The sequence below is a fragment of the Oncorhynchus mykiss genome, chromosome 29 (genome assembly GCF_057628025.1).
Source record: "Oncorhynchus mykiss isolate SJ-2025 chromosome 29, ASM5762802v1, whole genome shotgun sequence".
NCBI lineage: Eukaryota > Metazoa > Chordata > Actinopteri > Salmoniformes > Salmonidae > Oncorhynchus > Oncorhynchus mykiss.
In genome coordinates, this window is record NC_143050.1 from 24,782,951 (window position 1) to 24,806,098 (window position 23,148).

Below are 23,148 nucleotides of genomic sequence, written 5' to 3' on the forward strand. Positions count from 1 at the left end.
ACCAGAATTTTTAACTCCCTCCCTCTCTGGCTCTCTCTCTCTTACTCACTCCCTCTCAGACAAAAACCCAGCCTGCCAGATGTAATGAAAAGATACCAAAACTGGGCAAACTTCTCACTTCACATCACCACAGGGAAAGAAAATGGAGAAGGGAAATCACACAGTCAGTTAGTGTGGTCACACATCAACAGTCATATTCCTGCCACAGCAGTGGTGATGTCTGTATGAAAAACTAAAACTCAGACGAGTTCTGTCCCATTTAACACCTGCATACCGTCATTGACACTCTTCCCTCTTCCCTCATCCTGTCTATCTGTCTGTCTGTCTGTCTGGTTGTCTGTCTGTCTGTCTGTCTGTCTGCACGCTGAAGCCTTAGGATACCTCCCCTCACTCCTGCTTTCTCTTTCCCCCTCCCTCTCTTCACACCACTTTCCCTCTGAGCTGCTGTCTTTCTGCCAATCAATGCACACGGGGCTGCAATGCAGTGAGTCCCGCGTGCGCCACAGCATAGAGAGAAGTGAAGCATGCTGGGTATAGAGTCTACAGACATGCATGTACGTGCCAGCCTGGGCAGAGAGGGGGAGGGGGAGCCAGAAATATGTTGAGTCAGGCAGACGGGACGACACAGCACTGCGCACAGCACATCAGAGAGAGAGAGAGAGAGAGAGAGAGAGAGAGAGAGGGCGATGCCACATGACAAGAATAACAAGATACTTTCATCAGAGAGAGAGAGTTAATGCGCTTGTGTGAGAGGGTGTTTGTATGTGTGTGTGTGTGTGCGCACATCCACTCTTTATGTGTCACTGTGAGTTATGAGTGTGTAGGTGTAGTTTAGAGAATGGGACATGACATTTGAATGCTTTTACTGCTCCTTCTAAATTTGTTGGAATGTGTTGTGGAAATTTGAATCAGGGCAGCACTCTGGGGCCTGGTGCTGATTACTTGTAGTAGCAGGCTGGAGTATTTGAATATGCAATACATGACAAGTAACAAAACACTGATACAATGACAGACAAGGACAGTCACACAAATGTAATACACAACGATACACAAACAATACAACAGCAGAAATTATGTGTGGGTTAGAGTGTGTCTGTGTGTGAGTGTGTTTGTATTTGTGTCCCTTCACAGTCCCCGTCATTCCATGAGATGTAATAATTCGTTTTTAAAGGTAATTTTACTGTTTGCTTGAGTAATTGGAGACAGAAGGGAGTTCCATGCGATCATTGGTCTGTATAATACTGTGCGTTCCCGTGAATTTGTTTTGTACTTAGGGAAGAGACCCCTGTTGACATGTCTTGCGGGTTATGTATGGATGTCTTAGCTGAATGTTATTTGATTATGCAGACAATCTGGAATATTCATCACAGTAATACTTCTCATAAAAACTAGGAGAGATGCAGTTAGTTTCCCGTCAAGCCTCAACCAGGAAAGACTGGCAGGCATGTTGTTGATGTTAGTTCTGTAGGTGCAGTTAACGGCAAGGTGTGCTGCACTATTGTGAGCCAGCTGCAGCTTTGCTAGGTCTTTTTTTGCTGCACTTGACCATATTACCGGACAATATTCAAGATGGGACAAGACCAGAGCCTGAACAACTAGTACAGTTGTTTTTTGTGTAAAAAAGGCAGAGCATATTTTTATAACAAACATACCCCTCCCCATCGTCACAACAACTCTGTCAATATGACTTGACCATGATAATTGACCATCCAATCCAATACCTTTTTATTTATTTCATCTTTATTTAACCAGGTAGGCCAGTTGAGAACAAGTTCTCGTTTACAACTGCGAACTGGACAAGATAAAGCAAAGCAGTGCAGCTGTATTCATCGACCTGGCCAAGGCTACGACTCTGTCAATCACCACATTCTTATCGGCAGGCTCAATAGCCTTGGTTTCTCAAATGACTGCCTCGCCTGGTTCACCAACTACTTCTCAGATAGAGTTCAGTTTGTCAAATCGGAGGGCCTGTTGTTGGGTTCAATTCTCGGGCTGACTCTCTTCTCTGTATACGTCAATGATGTCGCTCTTGCTGCTGGTGATTCTCTGATCCTACTCCACACATACGACACCATTCTGTATACATCTGGCCCTTCTTTGGACACTATGTTTACTAACCTCCAAGCGAGCTTCAATGCCATACAACTCTCCTTCCGTAGCCTCCAACTGCTCTTAAATGCAAGTAAAACTAAATGCATGCTCTTCAACCGATCGCTACCAGACCTGCCCGCCCATCCAGCATCACTACTCTGGACGGTTCGGACCTAGAATATGTGGACAACTACAAATACCTAGGTGTCTGGTTAGACTGTAAACTCTCCTTCCAGACTCACATTAAGAATCTCCAATCCAAAATTAATTCTAGAATCTGCTTCGTATTTCGCAACAAAGCATCCTTCACTCACGCTGTCAAACATACCCTCGTAAAACTGACTATCCTACCAATCCTTGAATTCGGCAATGTCATTTAAAAAATAGCCTCCAACACTCTACTCAGCAAATTGGATGCAGTCTATCACAGTGCCATCCGTTTTGTCAACAAAGCCCCATATGCTACCCACCACTGCGACCTGTACGCTCTCGTTGGCTGGCCCTCGCTTCATACTCGTTGCCAAACCCACTGGCTCCAGGTCATCTATAAGTCTTTGCTAGGTAAAGCCCAGCCTTATCTCAGCTCACTGGTCACCATAGCAGCACCCACCCGTAGCACGCGCTCCAGCAGGTATATTTCACTGGTCACCCCCAAAGCCAATTCCTCCTTTGGCTGCCTTTCCTTCCAGTTCTCTAATGCCAATGACTGGAACAAACTGCAAAAATCACTGAAGCTGGATACTCATATCTCCCTAACTAACTTTAAGGACCAGCTGTCAGAGCAGCTCACAGATCACTGCACCTGTACATAGCTCATCTGTAAATAGCCCATTCAACTACCTCATCCCCATACTGTTAGCTATTTTATTTATTTTGCTCCTTTGCACCCCATTATCTCTACTTGCACATTCATCTTCTGCACATCTATCACTCCAGTGTTTAATTGCTATATTGTAATTATTTCACCACTATGGCCTACTTATTGCCTTATCTCCCTTATCCTACCCCATTTACACACTCTGTATATAGACATTTATATTGTATTATTGACTGTATGTTTGTTCATTCCATGTGTAACTATGTGTTGTTGTTTGTGACGCACTGCTTTGCTTTATCTTGGCCAGATCGCAGTTGTAAATGAGAACTTGTTCTCAACTAGCCTACCTGGTTAAATAAAGGTGAAATAAAAAAAAAAGAATAATAAAATAATAAAAACAACACAGAGTTGTTGGGATAAACAAACGTATAGTCAATAACACAATAGAAAAATCTATGTACAGTGTGTGCAGATGTAGTAAGGTTAGGGAGGTAAGGCAATAAATAGGCCATAGAGGTGAAATAATAAACAATGCCACTTCATATAATGTTTACATACCCTACATTACTCATCTCATATGTATATACTGTACTCTATACTGGAGGTCAACCGATTAATCGGAATGGACGATTAATTAGGGACGATTTCAAGTTTTCATAAACACCTTTATTTAACTAGGAAAGTCAGTTTAGAACACGTTCTTATTTTCAATGACGGCCTAGGAACGGAGGGTTAACTGCCTTCCTCAGGGGCAGAACGACAGATTTTTACCTTGTCAGCTCAGGGATTCAATCTTGCAACCTTACGGTTAACTAGTCCAACGCTCTAACCACCTGCCTCACGAGGAGCCTGCCTGTTATGTGAATGCAGTAAGAAGCCAAGGTAAGTTGCTAGCTAGCATTAAACTTATCTTATAAAAAACAATCAATCAATCAACCATAATCACTAGTTATAACTACACATGGTTGATGATATTACTAGTTTATCTAGCGTGTCCTGCTTGCATATAATCGATGCGGTGCACATTCGCGGAAAAGGACTGTCGTTGCTCCAACGTATACCTAACCATAAACATCAATGCATTTCTTAAAATCAATACACAGAAGTATATATTTTTAAACCTGCATATTTAGCTAAAATAAATCCAGGTTAGCAGGCAATATTAACCAGGTGAAATTGTGTCACTTCTCTTGCGTTCATTGTACGCAGAGTCAGGGCATATGCAACAGTTTGGGCCGCCTGGCTCATTGCGAACTAATTTGCCAGAATTTTACGTAATTATGACATAACATTGAAGGTTGTGCAAGGTAACAGCAATATTTAGACTTAGGGATGCCATCCGTTAGATAAAAAACGGAACGGTTCCGTATTTCACTGACAGAATAAACATTTTGTTTTCGAAATGACACTTTCCGGATTCTACCATATTAATGACCTAAGGCTCGTATTTCTGTGTGTTATTATGTTATAATTAAGTCTATGATTTGATAGAGCAGTCTGAGCGATGGTAGGCACCAGCAGGCTCGTAAGCATTCATTCAAACAGCAATGTTGTGCGTTTTGCCAGCAGCTCTTCGCAATGCTTCAAGCATTGTGCTGTTTATGACTTCAAGCCAATCAATTCCCGAGATTAGGCTGGTGTAACCAATGTGAAATGGCTAGCTATTTAGCGGGGTGAGCACTAATAGCGTTTCAAACGTCACACGCTCTGAGACTTGGAGTAGTTGTTCCCCTTGCTCTGCATGGGTAATGCTGCTTCGAGGGTGGCTGTTGTCGATGTCTTCCTGGTTCGAGCCCAGGTAGCGGCGAGGAGAGGGATGGAAGCTATACTGTTACACTGGCAATACTAAAGTGCCTATAAGAATATCCAATAGTCAAAGGAATATGAAATACAAATCGTATAGAGAGAAATAGTATTCCTATAATAACTTCAACCTAAAACTTCTTACCTGGGAATATTGAAGACTCATGTTAAAAGGAACCACTAGTTTTCATATGTTCTCATGTTCTGAGCAAGGAACTTAAACGTTAGCTTTCTTACATGGCACATATTGCACTTTTACTTTCTTCGCCAACACTTTTTTTTTGCATTATTTAGACCAAATTGAACATGTTTCATTATTTATTTGAGGCTAAATTGATTTTATTGATGTATTATATTAAGTTAAAATAAGTGTTCATTCAGTATTGTTGTAATTGTCATTATTACAAATAAAAAATTTAAAAATCCTCCAATAATCGGTATCGGCGTTGAAAAATCATAATCGGTCGACCTCTACTCTATACCATCTACTGCATTAGCATTAACACTGGAGTGATAGATGTGCAGATGATAATGTGCAAGTAGAGATACTGGGGTGCAAAAGAAAATAAAAAAATAATAGTATGGGGATGAGGTAGTTGGGAATGCTATTTACAGATAGGCTGTGTACAGGTACAATGATCGGTATGCTGCTCTGCCAGCTGATGCTTAAAGTTAGAGAGGGAGATATAAGACTCCAGCTTCAATAATTTTTGCAATTCGTTCCAGTCATTGGCAGCATAGAACTGGAAGGAAAGGCAGCCAAAGGAGGTGTTGGCTTTGGGGATGACAAGTGAGATATACCTGCTGGAGCACGTGCTACGCGTGGGTGTTGCTATGGTGACCAGTGAGTTGAGATTAGGCTGGGCTTTACCAAGCAAAGACTTATAGATGATTTGGAGCCAGTGAATCTGGCGACGGAGGGCCAGCCAACGAGAGCATACAGGTCGCAGTGGTGGGTAGTATATGGGGCTTTGGTGACAAAACGGATGGCACTGTGATAGACTACATCGAATTTGCTGAGTAGAGTGTAGAGATACCTCGGAGTTTAGCTTCCTCAACTTGCTCAATGGTTAACTCTTCATGCACAATGCCAGTTGAGATGTAGGTCTTAGAGAATGTTTTGAGCCAAATGCATGCTTTTAGTTTTAGATGTACAGTATTTAAGACCAGTTTATTACTAATCACCCATTCTGATACTGACTATAACTCCTTACTTAGAATTTCAGTGAGCTCACTGGCTTTGGGTGCTGACATGTAGAGTGTGGAATCATCTGCATACATAGTCATTCTAGCTTTGTGTAAGACCAGTGGCAAATCATGTAAAAATAGAGAAGAGTAACAGCCCAAGGTAACTGCCCTGTGGGACACTGCACTGTACACATCTGATGTTGTAGTAGCTTCCATTGAAGAAAACTCTCTGGGTTCTATTGGATAAATAACTTTCCAACCATGTGATGGCAGGTGATGTAAAGCCATAGCAAGTGAGTTTCTTCAATAACATCAAAGGCTGCACTGAAATCTAACAATACAGCTCCAACTATCATCTTATTATCCATTTATTTTAACCAATCATCTGTCATCTGAGTCAGTGCAGTACAAGTTGAGTGCCATTCTCTATATGCATGCTGAAAGCCAGTAGTTAACTGAAAAATAGCATTGTATTTGGACAGAGATAGGCATAATATGGAGAAAAACATAAGTAAAATAAAAACATTGTTTAGCTAATAGAGTCCAATAATCAGGCACTTGTGAGTTTCAGTTGGTGTATGTGTGTGCGATGTTGGACTGAAGCTACTGACCCGGAAGTTTGTCTTTCTCTCTCACCCAGGCTTTTGGGAGGAAGGGTGGACAATGAGCTTGTCGTAGAAGATTTAAGCAATGTCCCCATGTTCTCTGGTAGCTTTCATAGTTGGGATAAGTTATTTCCACCTCTGGCGCACAGCTTCAGAGAAGTCCTCGTTGAGGAAGATGTTGGTTCCTCTCAAGTTCTTGGCTCTCTCAATAACAGCCTGTCACGCCCTGACCGTAGATTGCTTTGTATGTTTCTATTTTTTGTTTGGTCAGGGTGTGATGTGGGTGGGCACTCTGTTTGTATGTCTAGGTTTTGGCCGGGTATGGTTCTCAATCAGGGACAGCTGTCTTTCGTTGTTTCTGATTGAGAACCATACTTAGGTAGCCTGTTTTCCCACGGTTAGTTGTGGGTGGTTATTTTCTGTTTAGTGTTGGTTGCACATTGCAGAACTGTTTCGGCTATTATTTTGTGATTTTGAATTCAGTGTTCAGTCAGTTAAGCTAATAAAGATGAACACGTACCCCGTTGCATTTTGGTCCAATGACTCTTCTTCTTCCGACGAAAGCCGTTACAGAACCACCCACCACCAAAGGACCAAGCAGCGTGGTAAGGAAGAGCAGCGCTATCTGGAGAAATGGACATGGGAGGAAATACTGAAAGGCAAGGGACCCTGGGCACAGGCTGGGGAGTATCGCCGTCCGCAGGAGGAACTGGAGGCAGCTAATGCTGAGCGGCAACACTACGAGGAGTTAGCACGGCAGCGCAACAGGCATGAGAGGGAGCCCCCAAATTATTTTTGGGGGGTGGCACACGGTGAGATTGGCGGAGTCAGGCGAGAGACCTGAGCCAACTCCCCGTGCTTACCGGAAGCAGCGTGGTTCTGGTCAGACACCGTGTTATGCGATGAAGCGCACAGTGTCGCCAGTGCACGCTCATAGCCCGGAGGGCTATATGCCAACCCCCCGCAAGTGCCTTGCGAGAGTGGGCATCCAGCCAGGGCTGATTGTGCCAGCTCAGTGCGTTTTGGTCTCCGGGGGCCCTGTTTCGGTCCAGGGTATCCTGCGCCGGCTCTGTGTACTGTGTCTCCGGGGCGTTGGGAGGGTGCAGTTCGCCCTATGCCTGCGCTCCGCCCGTGCTGAGGCGAATGTGGGCATTGAGCCTAAGGGAGAGGTGCGTGTGGTATGCAGCAGATCTTCAGTGCTCCCCCACAGCCCGGTTCGACCTGTGCCTGCACTCTGGAGGGTCCGGGCTAAAGTGGTCATTCAGCCTGGAGGAGTGGTGCCAAGGCTGCGCACCAGAGCTCCAGTGCTCCCCCACAGCCCGGTCCATCCGGTGCCTCCTCCACGCACCAGGCCTCCTGTAGGTCTCCCCAGCCTGGTGGGCCCTGTGGCCCGATATAGCCGTCTGTAACGCAGGTTTTTTCCTGTTGCTGTAACAATTGCTTGTAGACATATTTTGTTGATTTAAGAGATCACACACCTGTGATAGGGAAACACTGTCCTCTCCATTACTCCAACCTTCTTTAACTTTGAACGGCATGATGGTAGCAACGTTGGCTTACGCTGGAACGCTACACAATTCCTGCCAGCAACGTCCCAGCAAGAAATGCAAACTTGCAGTGTAGTCGAGTTTCAAAAATGATCTAAAGTTTGTAATTTCCACTATGAAATTTCAGGCTTGATTTGCCCTCACGAAAAATGTATCAACCCCTACAAAAATGTTCATTAATTATAATCCACATAATAATTAAACATTTCTGTTGCTGCAGGATTATTTTCCTGCTGTAGCAAACTGGCTCAAATTAAGATCCTACATACAGTATGTAGGCTTAACACAATATATGTTTTAATGCATATAGCGCAGCAGCACCTTTCAATGTTTATAATGTGTGTTATTCCATATCCCTTCGAGGATAGATACAAGTCAATTCAAATTCTATACAATGTTAAACAGAGGCAAACATAGACTAACAGCTTTCCAGCACAAAGTCTAGTCACTGCTATAATAGTGAAGCTATACATTCTCAATATGTGTCACACCCTGATCTGTTTCACCTGTCTTTGGGATTGTCTCCACCCCCCTCCAGATGTAGCTCCTCTTCCCCACTATCCCCTGTGTATTTATACCGGTGTTCTCTGTTTGTCTGTTGCCAGTTCGTCTTGTTTGTCAAGTCAACCAGCGTTTTTTGCATCAGCGCCTGCTTTTCCCAGTCTCTCTTTTCTTGTCCTCCTGGTTTTTACCCTTGCCTGTCCTGACACTAAGCCCGCCCGCTTGACCACTCTGCCTGCCCCTGACCCTCTGCCTGCCCGCCGTCCTGTACCTTTGCCCCTGTTGCTGTAATAAACATTGTTACTTCGACACGGTCTGCATCTGGGTCTTATCTTTATCCTGATAATATGAACAATCCCTCTCTATAAATATTCAGATACTGCAGTTGTTCTCATGTCTAAAGTTTAACAGACAACAGATTCCATCTACATTGTTGAGACGGTCGGCTCCATGGCAACAGTTCTACCAATCGGGAGAGAGCCTCAGCTCTCAGTCTGAGAGGAGCATTATGGTATGCATTGAGAGAAGTGTGAGAGAGAGACAGAGGTAGAGAGAGTGAAAGAGAAAGATAGAAAGGAGGAACAAAGGAGAGGTGTCTGAGTGCTTATAGCTGCCTACAATACAACGTCAGGCTTTGCTTGACTACTCCCCAGGGAGAAGTTGTCTGTGCAAAGTCAATGTCAGATCATTTATTTTTGTCGTTGGAATCGTTTTGTGAACTACGGCTTGTGTAATATGCATACAGTGATTTGTTTGTTGTTGGTATGAATATTGTTTCGGTTTTTTTGTTCACGGCTTTCTTAGCTGTCTCTAAGCTCTCGTTATCATCACAATGGCTACATATACAACACAATGTCCAGTGTAAACGTACAGAGTATAACACATTTATCATATTCATACAACACAACATCCATATATTCCCTAACTAGTCTGGTGCATAGCCTTATAGTTATTGTAGTAACTAACTACTATTTCTCTCAACCATTACACTCACATCTCAACCAACCTCCACTTGAGTCTCTCAACACAGGTTTCTGACAGTGTACTCCTAGGGAGTAAAATCAGTAGAGGGACTGCCAGTGAGTGCGCTAATGGACTCCAAGTGGGCGTAGGAGCTAAACAAACAAACATTCACAGCAGCCCCACTGACAATGAATACAGCATGAGAGAGAGGGGATGGAGGATGACAAAGGGAGAGAGAGAAAGAGAGAGGGGGTGGAACAGGGGAGACAGCGAGAGGTAGGTAAAAAGGGGGACAGAGTGACAGAGGCAGAGACATAAAAAGAGAAACAGACAGAGAAAATGACCTAGGTGAAGAGAGAGATAACACAACAAATGCCATTAGAGTGCTTGAAGAAGACAGCAGTAGAGAACTCAGTATTACATTAGAGAATTGTGCAGGTTATTCCCTTCCGTCCACGGAAACCCAAACCCGAGGAGTGTGTGTGTGTGTGTGTGTGTGTGTGTGTGTGTGTGTGTGTGTGTGTGTGTGTGTGTGTGTGTGCTAACATGAGTGTGTGTATCGAGGGCAGCATAAGTCCCATGTGATCTAATAACAGCTACAGTAAGACAACAGTCATTGTCACAGAGTCTATATTATAGACCAGGGGTGCTCAACTATTACCCTATGAGGCCTGCTGGTTTTCTGATCGACTTGATAGTTAATTGCACACACATGGTGTCCCATGTTTAAATCAGTCCCTGATTAGAGGGGAACAATGAAAAAATGCAGTGGAACTGGCTTCGAGGTCCAAAGTTGACTTTGAGGGTCATAGACCTTGTGCGAATCAGGTGCTAGAATAAACTCACAAATACACTACATGACCAAAAGTATAACAGCCTCCACTCTTGTGGGACGGCTTTCCACTAGATGTTGGAACATTGCTGTGGGGACTTGCTTCCATTCAGCTACAAGAGCATTAGTGAGGTCTGGCACTGATGTTGGGCGATTACGCCTGGTTCGCAGTCTGCGTTCCAATTCATCCCAAAGGTTTTTGATGGGGTTGAGGTCAGGGCTCTGTGCAGGCCAGTCAAGTTCTTCCACACCGATCTCAACAAACCATTTCTGTATGGACCTCGCTTTGTGCACAGGGGAATTGTCATGAATAAACAGGAAAGGGCCTTCCCCAAACTGTTGACACAAAGTTGGAAGCACAGAATCGTCTAGAATATCTATGTTGTAGCGTTAAGATTTCCCTTCACTGGAACTAAGAGGCCTAATCCAAATCAACTGCCCCAGACCATTATTTCTCCTCCACAAAAACTTTACATTTGGCACTATGCATTCTGTGAGCTTGTGTGGCCTACCACTTCGCAGCTGAGCCGTTGTTGCTTCTAGACGTTTCCACAGGGCAGACATTTGACTAACTGACTTGTTGGAAAGGTGGCATCCTATGACGGTGCCAGTGTTTTTCTATTGAGATTGTATGGCTGTGTGCTTGATTTTATACACCAGTCAGCAATGGATGTGGCTGAAATAGCCAAATTCACTAATTTGAAAGGTGTCCACATACTTTTGGTGACGTAGTGTATGTACATTATTCCATGGTCAAATATATAAGGCATTCAAGGGGAGACCGTCAAAAGATTCCTTTAGCAATATGATCTTTATAAGATCTATATTAATACATCATCAAAGAAGGCTTATGTATTCTTAGTGATTGTAAAACTGCAGGAACAATATAATCTAGTGTGATGGAAAATGTTATTATGTGAAGAGAGCCTTGAAAATGTTAATCTTGTTTTTTGTGTCATAAATAATCCTTGGTTCCTGCCTGTGCTTAGTAAAGATATGAGAGGGGGCGACATGACCCCCTCCTTAGGACCATCTGGCAGAACTCCCAGAATATGTTCTATAAGTTAATATAGGAGACGGTGCCAGACACATGCAGGAACTAACCCTATGAACCATGCCCATGTAACTTGTCTGTGTAGGCAGTATATAAGAGATCTAACAGGCCTACCCCAAAGGAGCTCACTTCAGACCAGGTACTTTATGCATCTAAGTTTGACTGTGCCCTCTCTAGCTTGCTGTTAATAAACAATGATTAATTTAAGATTGACTTCGAGAGTCCCTGTGTAGAATTTCCACGACACTAGCATCAATATCCTCTAATAGCAATCTAGCCAGGGACACAAACGTTTGCTGTTCTAATCAGCAAACATGCTGATTAGGAGGTCCTGTGACTGTATTTTCAACAAGCAACTATCAGGAAATAACACTGATGAAAAGTTTTCGCACTTTGACAGTGTTTGTTTCATCAGCTGTTGTACGATATGATAGAAAACACAAGGAAAATCATTTTGACTGCACTGGGCCTTTAAGGACAGTGGGGTCAACACTACAGACTCGGGCCTGCAGAATGTTACTGTCTCATACAGGGATGTAGTTTCCACTCGGTCTGAGGTAATGGGAGGTGTGTGTGTGGGTGGGTGGGAGGGGCATATGGTGTGTGTGTGTGTGTGTGTGTGTGTGTGTGTGTGTTTGTGTGTGTGTGTAAGAGAGGTGGCGAGAAAGTGTAGCATGTATGCATGTGTAATATAGTAAGCTGGTGTGAGTTTGAGAGAGCGAGAGAGAATGTAGGCGTGTGCCTGAGTGTGTTCTTGTTTGTGTACAGTATGACACAGAGAGAAAGGAACGAGTGTAGGCGTGTGTGTGTGTGTGTGTGTGTGTGTGTGTGTGTGTGTGTGTGTGTGTGTGTGTGTGTGTGTGTGTGTGTGTGTGTGTGTGGGACAGAATTGGGTACATCCTCTGCAAGGTAAGAGGACTCTATAACTCAATCTACAAAAAAACTCTGCTGTGTTCCTGTGCCATTGAGTCACCTGTTTTTAAGGACGGAGCGCCCTGATTCTATATGAGTCAGCAGAAGAGAGGGGGAGAGAGAAAGGGAGAGAGAAATGAGATTAGAAAAACACAGAGATACATGGTATATGAAGGGAAAGTGAGTGAGTGAGAGAGAGAGATAGGGAAAAAGAGAGAAAAAGAGAGGGAAGAGGCACATAGTGATGAATGAGAAAGACACAAACTTTAGTAGGCTATATGCAGTCTCAAAATTGAAAAGTGATTAAGTGAGAGGTGCCAAAAAGAGAGAGAGAGAGTGAAAGACAGAAAACATGCTAGTCAGGTCAGCAGAGCACATACATAACCTCCATTCTCAGCTGAGTGAATTACTGTACGTCATGTGATGCACGTCTGACATTAGAGTGGGGCAACATGGCTGCTGATGCGCAAAGTGAAAGGAGGACACATCATTCAGCATCACCGGTCACTGTCGGCACACCGAAACATACACAACACCCTCAGTATACTTCTGAACTGGAGCACAGAGAATTGGTTGCAGATAAACTACTGTAAACCTGCAGGAAATATTGAATTCCATATCCAGCAAGCTCTATTATGTAACCTACAGATTTTCCATGATAAGGACTTGGCAAACTTCTGCTGTACTTTGCTGTGGGTCCACCCATGTCAAAATATACTGAACAAAAATATAAACACAACATGTAAAGTGTTGGTCCCTTGTTTCATGAGCAGAAATAAAAGATCCCAGAAATGTTCCATACACACAAAAATCGTATTTCTCTTATTTCTCTCAGACTTCCACACATTTGTTTACATCCTTGTAAGTGAGCATTTCTTCTTTGCCAAGATAATCCATCCATCTGACAGGTGTGGCATATCAAGAAGCTGATTAAACAGCATGATCATTACAAAGTTGCACCTTGTGCTGGGGACAAAAGGCCACTCTAAAATGTGCAGTTTTGTCACACAACACAATGCTACAGATGTCTCAAGTTTTGAGGGAGCATGCAATTGGCATGCTGACTACAGGAATGTCCACCAGAGGTGTTGTCAGAGAATGTAATGTTCATTTCTCTACCATAAGCCGCCTCTAACGTCATTTTAGAGAATTTGGCAGTACATCCAACCGGCCTCACAAACGTAGACCACGTGTACCACGCCAGACCATGACCTCCACATCCAGCTTCTTTACCTGAGTGATCATCTGAGACCAGCCACCCAGACAGCTGATGAAACTGAGTAGTATTTTTTCTGAAATAAAGGTATTTTGTGGGGAAAAACTCATCCTGATTGGCTGGGCCTGGCTCTCCAGTGGGTGGGCCTACGCTCTGTCAGGCCCACCCATGGCTGCGCCCCTGCTCAGTCATGTTAAATCTATAGATTAGGGCCTAATTAATTTATTTCAATTGACTGATATCCTTATGTGAAGTGTAACTCAGTAAAGTCAGTGAAATTGTTGCATGTTGCTGGTTGGTTCAGTGTCATTTTATTGTTTCCACTTGCTTTCCACAGACACAGCTAGACACGCAGGTATGGCACTTTCCACAAACACACAGCTAGACACTCAGGTATGGCGCTTTCCACAAACACAAAGCTAGGCACGCAGGCAAGAATGCACGCACGCACACACACACACACAGACAGAATCTCACATTAGTGGTTTACCAGACTTGGCTAGGTATTATAGCAGTTACACCCCCCCCACACTCCACATACACTCAAATAACATGTCAACTTAAATAATTACTGGAAGCCCCTGAGCAGTCCTCTCAAAGGAGGTGTCTTTTCCTATAGACCTAGTAATAAACAGCATAGACAAAGACTTTATATATTATATTTACATGTGATTGACCTTCAGTGAGTTTACTTAAAAGAGGGAGAGTCGTGGGTCTCCACGTAATCTTGGTTAACCCAGAACTAAAATCTCTCATCATTTGGTCAGATACTTGATGTTTACGTAAACATCGAGCATCTGACCAAATTATACAAAATTTTTGTTCTGGGTTAACCGAGATTACATGGAGACCTGTCCATGAGAGATTAGTCTCCATGCATGATAGGATTCATAATAAGGGAATTGATTGTGGCAGCCCTTTTTAAATCTCTTTAAATGTGTATTGCTGTAATCACTAAAATACTTTATAGTATGTCAAATCAAATCAAATTTGATTTGTCACAAACACAGAGTTAGCAGATGTTAATGCGAGTGTAGCGAAATGCCTGTGCCTCTAGTTCCGACAGTGCAGTAATATCAAACAAGTAATCTAACAAATTCACGATGACTACCTTATACACACAAATGTAAAGGGATGGAAAAATAATATGTACATATAAATCTATGGATGGCCGTGCGGCATAGGCAAGATGCAGCAGATGGTACAGAATACAGTATATAAACTCAGCAAAAAAAATAATGTCACTTTTTCAGGACCCTGTCTTTCAAAGATAATTCGTAAAAATCTCAATTACTTCACAGATCTTCATTGTAAAGGGTTTAAACACTGTTTCCCATGCCTGGTCAATGAACCTTAAACAATTAATGAACGGACCTGTGGAACAGTCGTTAAGACACTAACAGCTTACAGACGGAAGGCAATTAAGGTCACAGTTATGAAAACAGGACACTAAACAGGCCTTTCTACTGACTCTGAAAAATGGCAAAAGAAAGATGCCCAGGGTCCCTGCTCATCTGCGTGAACATGCCTTAGGCATGCTGCAAGGAGGCATGAAGACTGTAGATGTGGCCAGGGAAACAAATTGCAATGTCCGTACTGTGAGACGCCTAAGACAGTGCTACAGGGAGACAGGATGGACAACTGATCGTCCTCGCAGTGGCAGACCACGTGTAACAACACCTGCACAGGATTGGTACATCCGAACATCACACCTGCAGGACAGGTGCAGGACGGCAACAACAACTGCCCGAGTTACACCAGGAACACACAATCCCTCCATCAGTGCTCAGACTGTCCGCAATAGGCTGAAAGAGGCTGGACTGAGGGCTTGTAGGCCTGTTGTAAAGGCAGGTCCACACCAGACACCACCAGCAACAACGTCGCCTATGGGCACAAACCCACCGTCCCTGGACCAGACAGGACTGGCAAAAAGTGCTCTTTACTGACAAGTTGCGGTTTTGTCTCACCAGGGGTGATGGTCGGATTCGCGTTTATCGTCGAAGGAATGAGCGTTACACTGAGGCCTGTACTCTGGAGCGGGATCGATTTGGAGGTGGAGGGTCCGTCATGGTCTGGGGCGGTGTGTCACAGCAACATCGGACTGAGCTTGTTATCATTGCAGGCAATCTCAAAGCTGTGCATTACAGGGAAGACATCCTCCTCCCTCATGTGGTACCCTTCCTGCAGGCTCATCCTGACATGGCCCTCCAGCATGACAATGCCACCAGCCATACTGCTCGTTCTGTGTGTGATTTCCTACAAGACAGGAATGTCAGTGTTCTGCCATGGCCAGCGAAGAGCCCGGATCTCAATCCCAGTGAGCATGTCTGGGACTTGTTGGATCGGAGGGCTAGGGTAAATTCCCCCCAGAAATGTCCGGGAACTTGCAGGTGTCTTGGTAGAAGAGTGGGGTAACATCTCACAGCAAAAACTGGCAAATCTGGTGCAGTCCATGAGGAAGGGATACACTGCAGTACTTAATGCAGCTGGTGGCCACACCAGATACTGACTGTTACTTTTGATTTTGAACCCCCCCCCTTTGTTCAGGGACACATTGTTGCATTTATGTTAGTCACATGTCTGTGGAACTTGTTCAGTTTATGTCTCAGTTGTTGAATCTTGTTATGTTCATACACATATTTACACATGTCAAGTTTGCTGAAAATAAACGCAGTTGGCAGTGAGAGGAAGTTTCTTTTTACATATGAGAAGAGTAATGTTATAACGGATCTCGTCCTCCTCTTCTGAGGAGGAGTAGCGAGAAGGATCGGAGGACCAATGCGCAGCGTGGTAAGTGTTCATGATGTAATCTTTAATAAATAAAAATGAACACTGAAATACAAAACAATAAAGTGAACGAACGAAAACCGAAACAGTCCTGTCTGGCGACACACACCAAGACAGAAAATAAACACCCACCACTCAAAAGTGAAACCAGGCTACCTAAGTATGATTCTCAATCAGGGACAACGATTGACAGCTGCCTCTGATTGAGAACCATACTAGGCCGAACACAGAAATCCCAAATGAGAGAAAAACGAACATAGACAACCCACCCAACTCACGCCCTGACCATACTAAAACAAAGATATAATAACAGAACTAAGGTCAGAACGTGACAAATGTAGGATATGTAGACATTATTAAAGAGGCCTTATTTAAAGTGACAGTGATAACTTTATTAAATCCATGTTAGTACAATGATGTAGTAAGAATTATACTACTTCTTTGACTTAATGTAAAGTGTTACCACGCCTTTCATTGATATATCTATAGCACATTTCCTACCCTACTGACTACACACAGTTAACAGTCAAGACACCATTTATTTGATTTCACCTTTATTTAACCAAGTAGGCTAGTTGAGAACAAGATCTCATTTACAACTGCGGCCTGACCAAGTTAAAGCAAAGCAGTGCGACAAAAACAACAACAGAGTTACACATGGGATAAACAAACGTACAATCAATAATACAATAGAAAAAGTCTATATACAGTGTGTGCAAATGGGGTAGGATAAGGGAGGTAATAATAATAATAATAGAATAATATGGGGATGGGGTAGTTGGGTGTGCTATTTACAGATTGGCTGTATACAGGTACAGTGATCGGTAAGCTGCTCTGACAGCTTACGCTTAAAGTTAGTGAGGGAGATATACGACTCCAGCTTCAGAGATTTTTTGCAATTCGTTCCAGTCATTAGCAGCAGAGAACTGGAAGGAAAGGCAGCCAAAATAAGTGTTGGCTTTGGGGATGACCAGTGCAATATACCTGCTGAAACGCATGCTAAGTGTGGGTCTTGCTATGGTGACCAGTGAGCTGAGATAAGGCGGGGCTTTACCAAGCAAAGACTTATTGACAGTGGGTTTGGCGATGGGTATGTAGTGAGGACCAGCCAACGAGAGCATACAGGTCGCAGTGGTGGGTAGTATATGGGGCTTTGGTGATACAATGGATGGCACTGTGATAGACTACATCCAGTTTCCTGAGTAGAGTGTTGGAGGCTATTTTTTAAATGACATCGCCAAAGTCAAGGATCGGTAGGATAGTCAGTTTTACAAGGGTATGTTTAGCGGCATGATGAAGGATGCTTTGTTGCGAAATAGGGTAGCCGATTCTAGATTTAATTTTGGATTGGAGATGCTTAATGTGAGTCTGGAAGGAGAGTTTCCAGTCTAACCAGACACCTAGGTATTTGTAGTTGTCCACATATTCTTGATCCGAACCGTCCAGAGTAGTGATGCTAGTAGGGTGGGAGGGTGCGGGCAGCAATCGGTTGAAGAGCATGCACTTAGTTTTACTAACATTTAAAAGCAGTTGGAGGCCACGGAAGGAGTGTTGTATGGCGTTGAAGCTCGTTTGGACGTTTGTTAGCACAGTGTCCAAAGAAGGGCCAGATGTATACAGAATGGTGTCGTATGTGTGGAGTAGGATCAGAGAATCACCAGCAGCAAGAGCGACATCAATGATATATACAGAGAAGAGAGTCGGCCCGAGAATTGAACCCTGTGGCACCCCCATAGAGACTGCCAGAGGTCCGGACAACAGGCCCTCCGATTTGGTGGACCAATTCAGTTTGTCCGTGATGTGTACGCCGAGGAACTTAAAACTTACTACCCTCTCCACTACTGTCCCGTCGATGTGGATAGGGGGGTGCTCCCTCCTGCTGTTTCCTGAAGTCCACAATCATCTCATTTGTTTTGTTGACGTTGAGTGTGAGGTTATTTTCCTGACACCACACTCCAAGGACCCTCACCTCCTCCCTGTAGGCCGTCTCGTCGTTGTTGGTAATCAAGCCTACCACTGTAGTGTCGTCCGCAAACTTGATGATTGAGTTGGAGGCGTGCATGGCCACACAGTCGTGGGTGAACAGGGAGTACAGGAGAGGGCTCAGAACGCACCCTTGTGGGGCCCCAGTGTTGAGGATCAGCGGGGTGGAGATGCTGTTACTTACCCTCACCACCTGGGATTGTAGGACGGCCGGGCTGAAGGGGGTCTATAACAAGTGGCAACGGTGAGTGACTTGTTTCTGGAAATGTGGATTTTTAAAGTAGAAGCTCGAATTGTTTGGGCACAGACCTGGATAGCATGACAGAACTCTGCAGGCTAACTCCGCCCCCTTTGGCAGTTCTATCTTGTCGGAAAATGTTTTAGTTAGGGATGGAAATTTCAGGATTTGACAAACGACAAAAGCCCCCTTCAACATAAAATTACCATGACAGGCATGAGCATCTGATAATGCTATGCTAATTGCTCATGTGTTTTTGCAGTGGACTAGGGGAGCTGTGTAGCAGAGACTGTAGCTGCCTCAGATGGCAGGCTTTTTCCATTGGCCTGCACTGGAAGTCCACTAAACTCTCTGGCACAGACTGAACAAACAGCGCACATACAGGGCAAGACTGGAGAGGGAGAGAGGGGTAATGGTGCTAAATCCTGCTGAAAACTGACTTTACACACAGAGGTTTGATTTAGGTTGGATTTCGCTCTGCAGAAAAACCTGTTTGTCACAATGTCATGTATTATAATATCATGATAGTTAGAATCACACTTTGAAGAAACAACTACTTATAAAGGCTTTATGAGCACAACATAGATGTTTCACAAATCATCAAAGGTGTGTTGCCTAAAGTGACATAACTCAATATATACATTCCTCCCAAAATATGTGCTTTATAACACATGTGAATTCATTTGCAATTGTTGACAATAATAATACATTTTATTTAGCAGATGCCTTTCAGGGAACTCAATGACATCTTACAATAAAAGTATGCCTGCATAAAATCTAGTGACAGTACATCAAATCATAAATCAAGTGCATCAATCAATAGTGCAATTAAAATCAAAGACCAGACAAAACAGGACAGGCCACGAAGGGATACTGGGAAGGCACACAAGGAACTCCCAAACTGAAGAACAACAGTGCCTTCAGAAAGTATTCATACCCCTTGATTTACTCCACATTTTTTGTGTTACAGCCTGAATTCAATATTTTTTTCTCACCCATCTACACACAATACCCCATAATGACAAATTGAAAACATGATTGTTAAAATGTTTGTAAATGTATTGAAAATGAAATACAGAAATATCTTATTAAGAGCTTTCCACAGCTGGATTGTGCAACATTTTCCCAATATTCTTAAAATAATTAATCGAGCTCTGTCAAATTGGTTGTTGTTAATTCTAGACAACCAGTTTCAGGTCTTGCCAAAACTTTAACTCGACCACTCAGGAACATTCACTGTCTTCTTGGTAAGCAACTCCAGTGTAGATTTGGCCTTGTGTTTAAGGTTATTGGCCTGATGAAAGTGAATTCATCTCTGAGTGTCTGGTGGAAAGCATACTGAACCAGGTTTTCCTCTAGGATTTTGCCTATTTTGCCTCCATTCCATTTCTTAAAATCCTGAAAAACTCCAGTCTTTTAATGATTACAAGAATACCCATAACATGATGCAGCCACCATTATGCTTAAAAATATGGAGAGTGGTACTCAGTAATGTGTTGTATTGGATTTGCCCCAAACATGACACTTTCTATTGAGGAAAAAAATGTATTGCTTTGCCACATTTATTTGCAGTAGTACTTTAGTACCTTTTTGCAAATGGTATGCATGTTTTGGAATATTTGTATTCTGTACAAGCTTTCTTCTTTGTACTCTGTCAATTAGGTTAGTACTGTGGCTGTCACGGTCGTCCTCCTCTTCATCTGAAGAGGAGAGGCGAGAAGGATCGGAGGACCAAAATGTGGCGTGGTATGTGTTCATGATGAATATTTAATAAAAGAAAGCACTGAACACTGAATACAAACTATACAAAAACAATTAACAAATAACGACCGTGAAGCTATAAATGAGACCTGTGCTGACACAAGCAACATAGACAATCACCCACCAACAAACAGTGAAACCCAGGCTACCTAAGTATGATTCTCAATCAGAGACAACTAATGACACCTGCTTCTGATTGAGAACCATACTAGGCTGAAACATACAAATCCCCAAATCATAGAAAAACAAACATAGACTGCCCACCCCAACTCACGCCCTGACCATACTAAATAAATACAAAACAAAGGAAATAAAGGTTCAGAACGTGACAGTGGCGTATCTACAATGTTGTTGATCCATCTTCAGTTTTCTCCTATCACAGCCATTAAACTGGGGCGGCGGGTAACCTAGTGGTTAGAGCGTTGGACTAGTAACCGAAAGGTTGCAAGATTGAATTCCTGAGCTGACAAGGTAAAAAACTGTCGTTCTTCCCCTGAACAAGGCAGTTAACCCAGTGTTCCTAGGCCATCATTGAAAATAAGAATTTGTTCTTAACTGACTTGCCTAGTAAAAAATAAAGGAAAAATACATCAAAAATAAACTGTGTAACTGTTTTAAGGTCACCATTGGCCTCATGGTGAAATCCAATCATTTCAAAAAACACAATTCCACTTTGACATTATGGGGCATTGTGTGTAGGCCAGTGATAAACAACTCAATTGAATACATTTTGAATTCAGGCTGTAACACAATAACATGTATAAATAGTCCAAAATGTAAATAGCAGTAAAGTTATCACAAAACATTATTTTATGTGTTATTGCCTAACTAGACGATAGGCTATAAAGACCTGGGGAAAGTTGTGTCATTTAAATAAAACCAGAGAGGAAGAGGCAGACTTTCGGCTACTTTGGTGAATTAGCGATGCATGCAAGACAGATTACCAAGACATACACTACGGTTCAAAAGTTTGGGGTGACTTAGAAATGTCCTTGTTTTTGAAATAACATCAAATTGATCAGAAATATAGTGTAGACATTGTTAATGTTGTAAATTACTATTGATGCTGGAAATGGCAGATTTTTTGTGGAATATCTACATATGCGTACAGAGGTCCATTTATCAGCAACCATCACTCCTGTGTTCCAATGGCATGTTGTGTTAGCTAATCCAAGTTTATCATTTTAAAAGGGTAATTGATCATTAGAAAACCCTTTTGCAATTATGTTAGCACAGCTGAAAACTGTTGTTTTGATTAAATAAGCAATAAAATGGACTACTTGAGTATCTGCAGCATCAGCATTTGTGGGTTCGATTACAGGCTCAAAATGGCAAGAAACAAATAACTTATTTTGAAACTCGTCAGTCTATTCTTGTTCTGAGAAATGAAGGCTATTCCATGCGAGAAATTGCCAAGAAACTGAAGATCTCGTGCAACGATGTGTACTACTCACTTACTCACTATAGCTAAGACAATGTTTGTATTGGTAGTAGTATGAGTTGGGATTATGCCGGTTCATTGTTTAGCTAGCTAGCTACATGTCTAAACAAAAGACTCACCAAATGATTACATGACCCATCATGTTAGCCAGGTGTGTCTGGGGGTGAGTAAGGCCATCTATTGTATTTCATGAACATGAGTACATGTCTAGACAATAGCGACCCATCCACTTAGCTAGATGTGTTTTGGGGTGGTTATAGCATTTCCTTCACATGACCCATCAATTTAGACAAGTGTGTCGGGTAAGAGTCATCTAATAATTATAAAATATTTCTAAAATATTTTTATCTGGACACTTTCTGTTTTTGATATTTCTAGTATGCAAGTTACCATTTCACTGTACTGTTTACACCTTCTGTATCCTGTACATGTGACAAATAAACATAGATTTTATTTGATATAGTGTGTGTTTACCAGAGAAGGTAATGTGAAGAACATGACCTGCACCAAGGTCAGATTAGGATATAGGCCAAGCACTAGATAAAGTGTAATTCTACCTGAAGTTTTTCCTTATTGTAGGTTACTACTTTTAATCTTTAAATCTTAGGTTGTTTACTAAACTACTCACTCTGTTTAGCACATGCCCTCAAATGTGAATCATTAAAGAGATGGGTGGGACTAAGGCTTAAGAGGGTGTGAACAATGCTGAGTGTGCATAGACAAAGAAGCGCTCTCCAGTAGGTGTACCATAACATCCAAGGGCCATTTTCCCAAAAGTGGGGTTACAAGTTTATCAACTTTCAAAGCAGAATTACCTTCCCATTGTTCCTCGACTGCAGTGTATGATATACCATTTTCTAGCTCTGAAAATGGTATATCATTACATTGGATAAAATATCTACTTTTTTCATATGTAAAAAACACTATTTCAAATTTTGCTACATAAGATCGAATCGAGGCAGTCGGTCACATATACACTACATGACTAAAAGCATTCGGAGACCTACTTGTCGAACATCTCATTGCAAAGTCATGGGCATTAATATGGAGTTGGTCCCCCTTTTGCTGCTTTAACAGCCTCTACTCTTCTGGGAAGGTGTTTCACTAGATCTTGGAAAATGGCTGCAGGGACTTGCTTCATTCAGCCACAAGAGCATTATTGAGATCAGGCACTGATGTTTGGTTCGATTACACCTGGCTCACAGACGGCTTTCCAATTCATCCCAAAGGTGTTCAATGGGGTGGAGGTCAGGGCTCTGTGCAGGCCAGGCACGTTTTTCCAGATGGATCTTGACAAACCATTTCTGTATGGACCTCACTTTGTGCATGGGGGCATTATAAAACTGAAACAGTAAAGGGCCTTCTCCAAACTGTTGCCACAAAGTACTAAGCACAGAATTGTCTAAAAA

At 42.8% G+C, this 23,148-nt stretch overlaps 1 protein-coding gene across 1 annotated transcript in view; it reads right to left on the minus strand.

Annotated features, from left to right (window-relative positions):
• The window catches only part of nacc2 (NACC family member 2), a 48,891-nt gene that overhangs the window by 18,124 nt on the left and 7,619 nt on the right, over positions 1–23,148 (minus strand). The window lies entirely within an intron of this gene.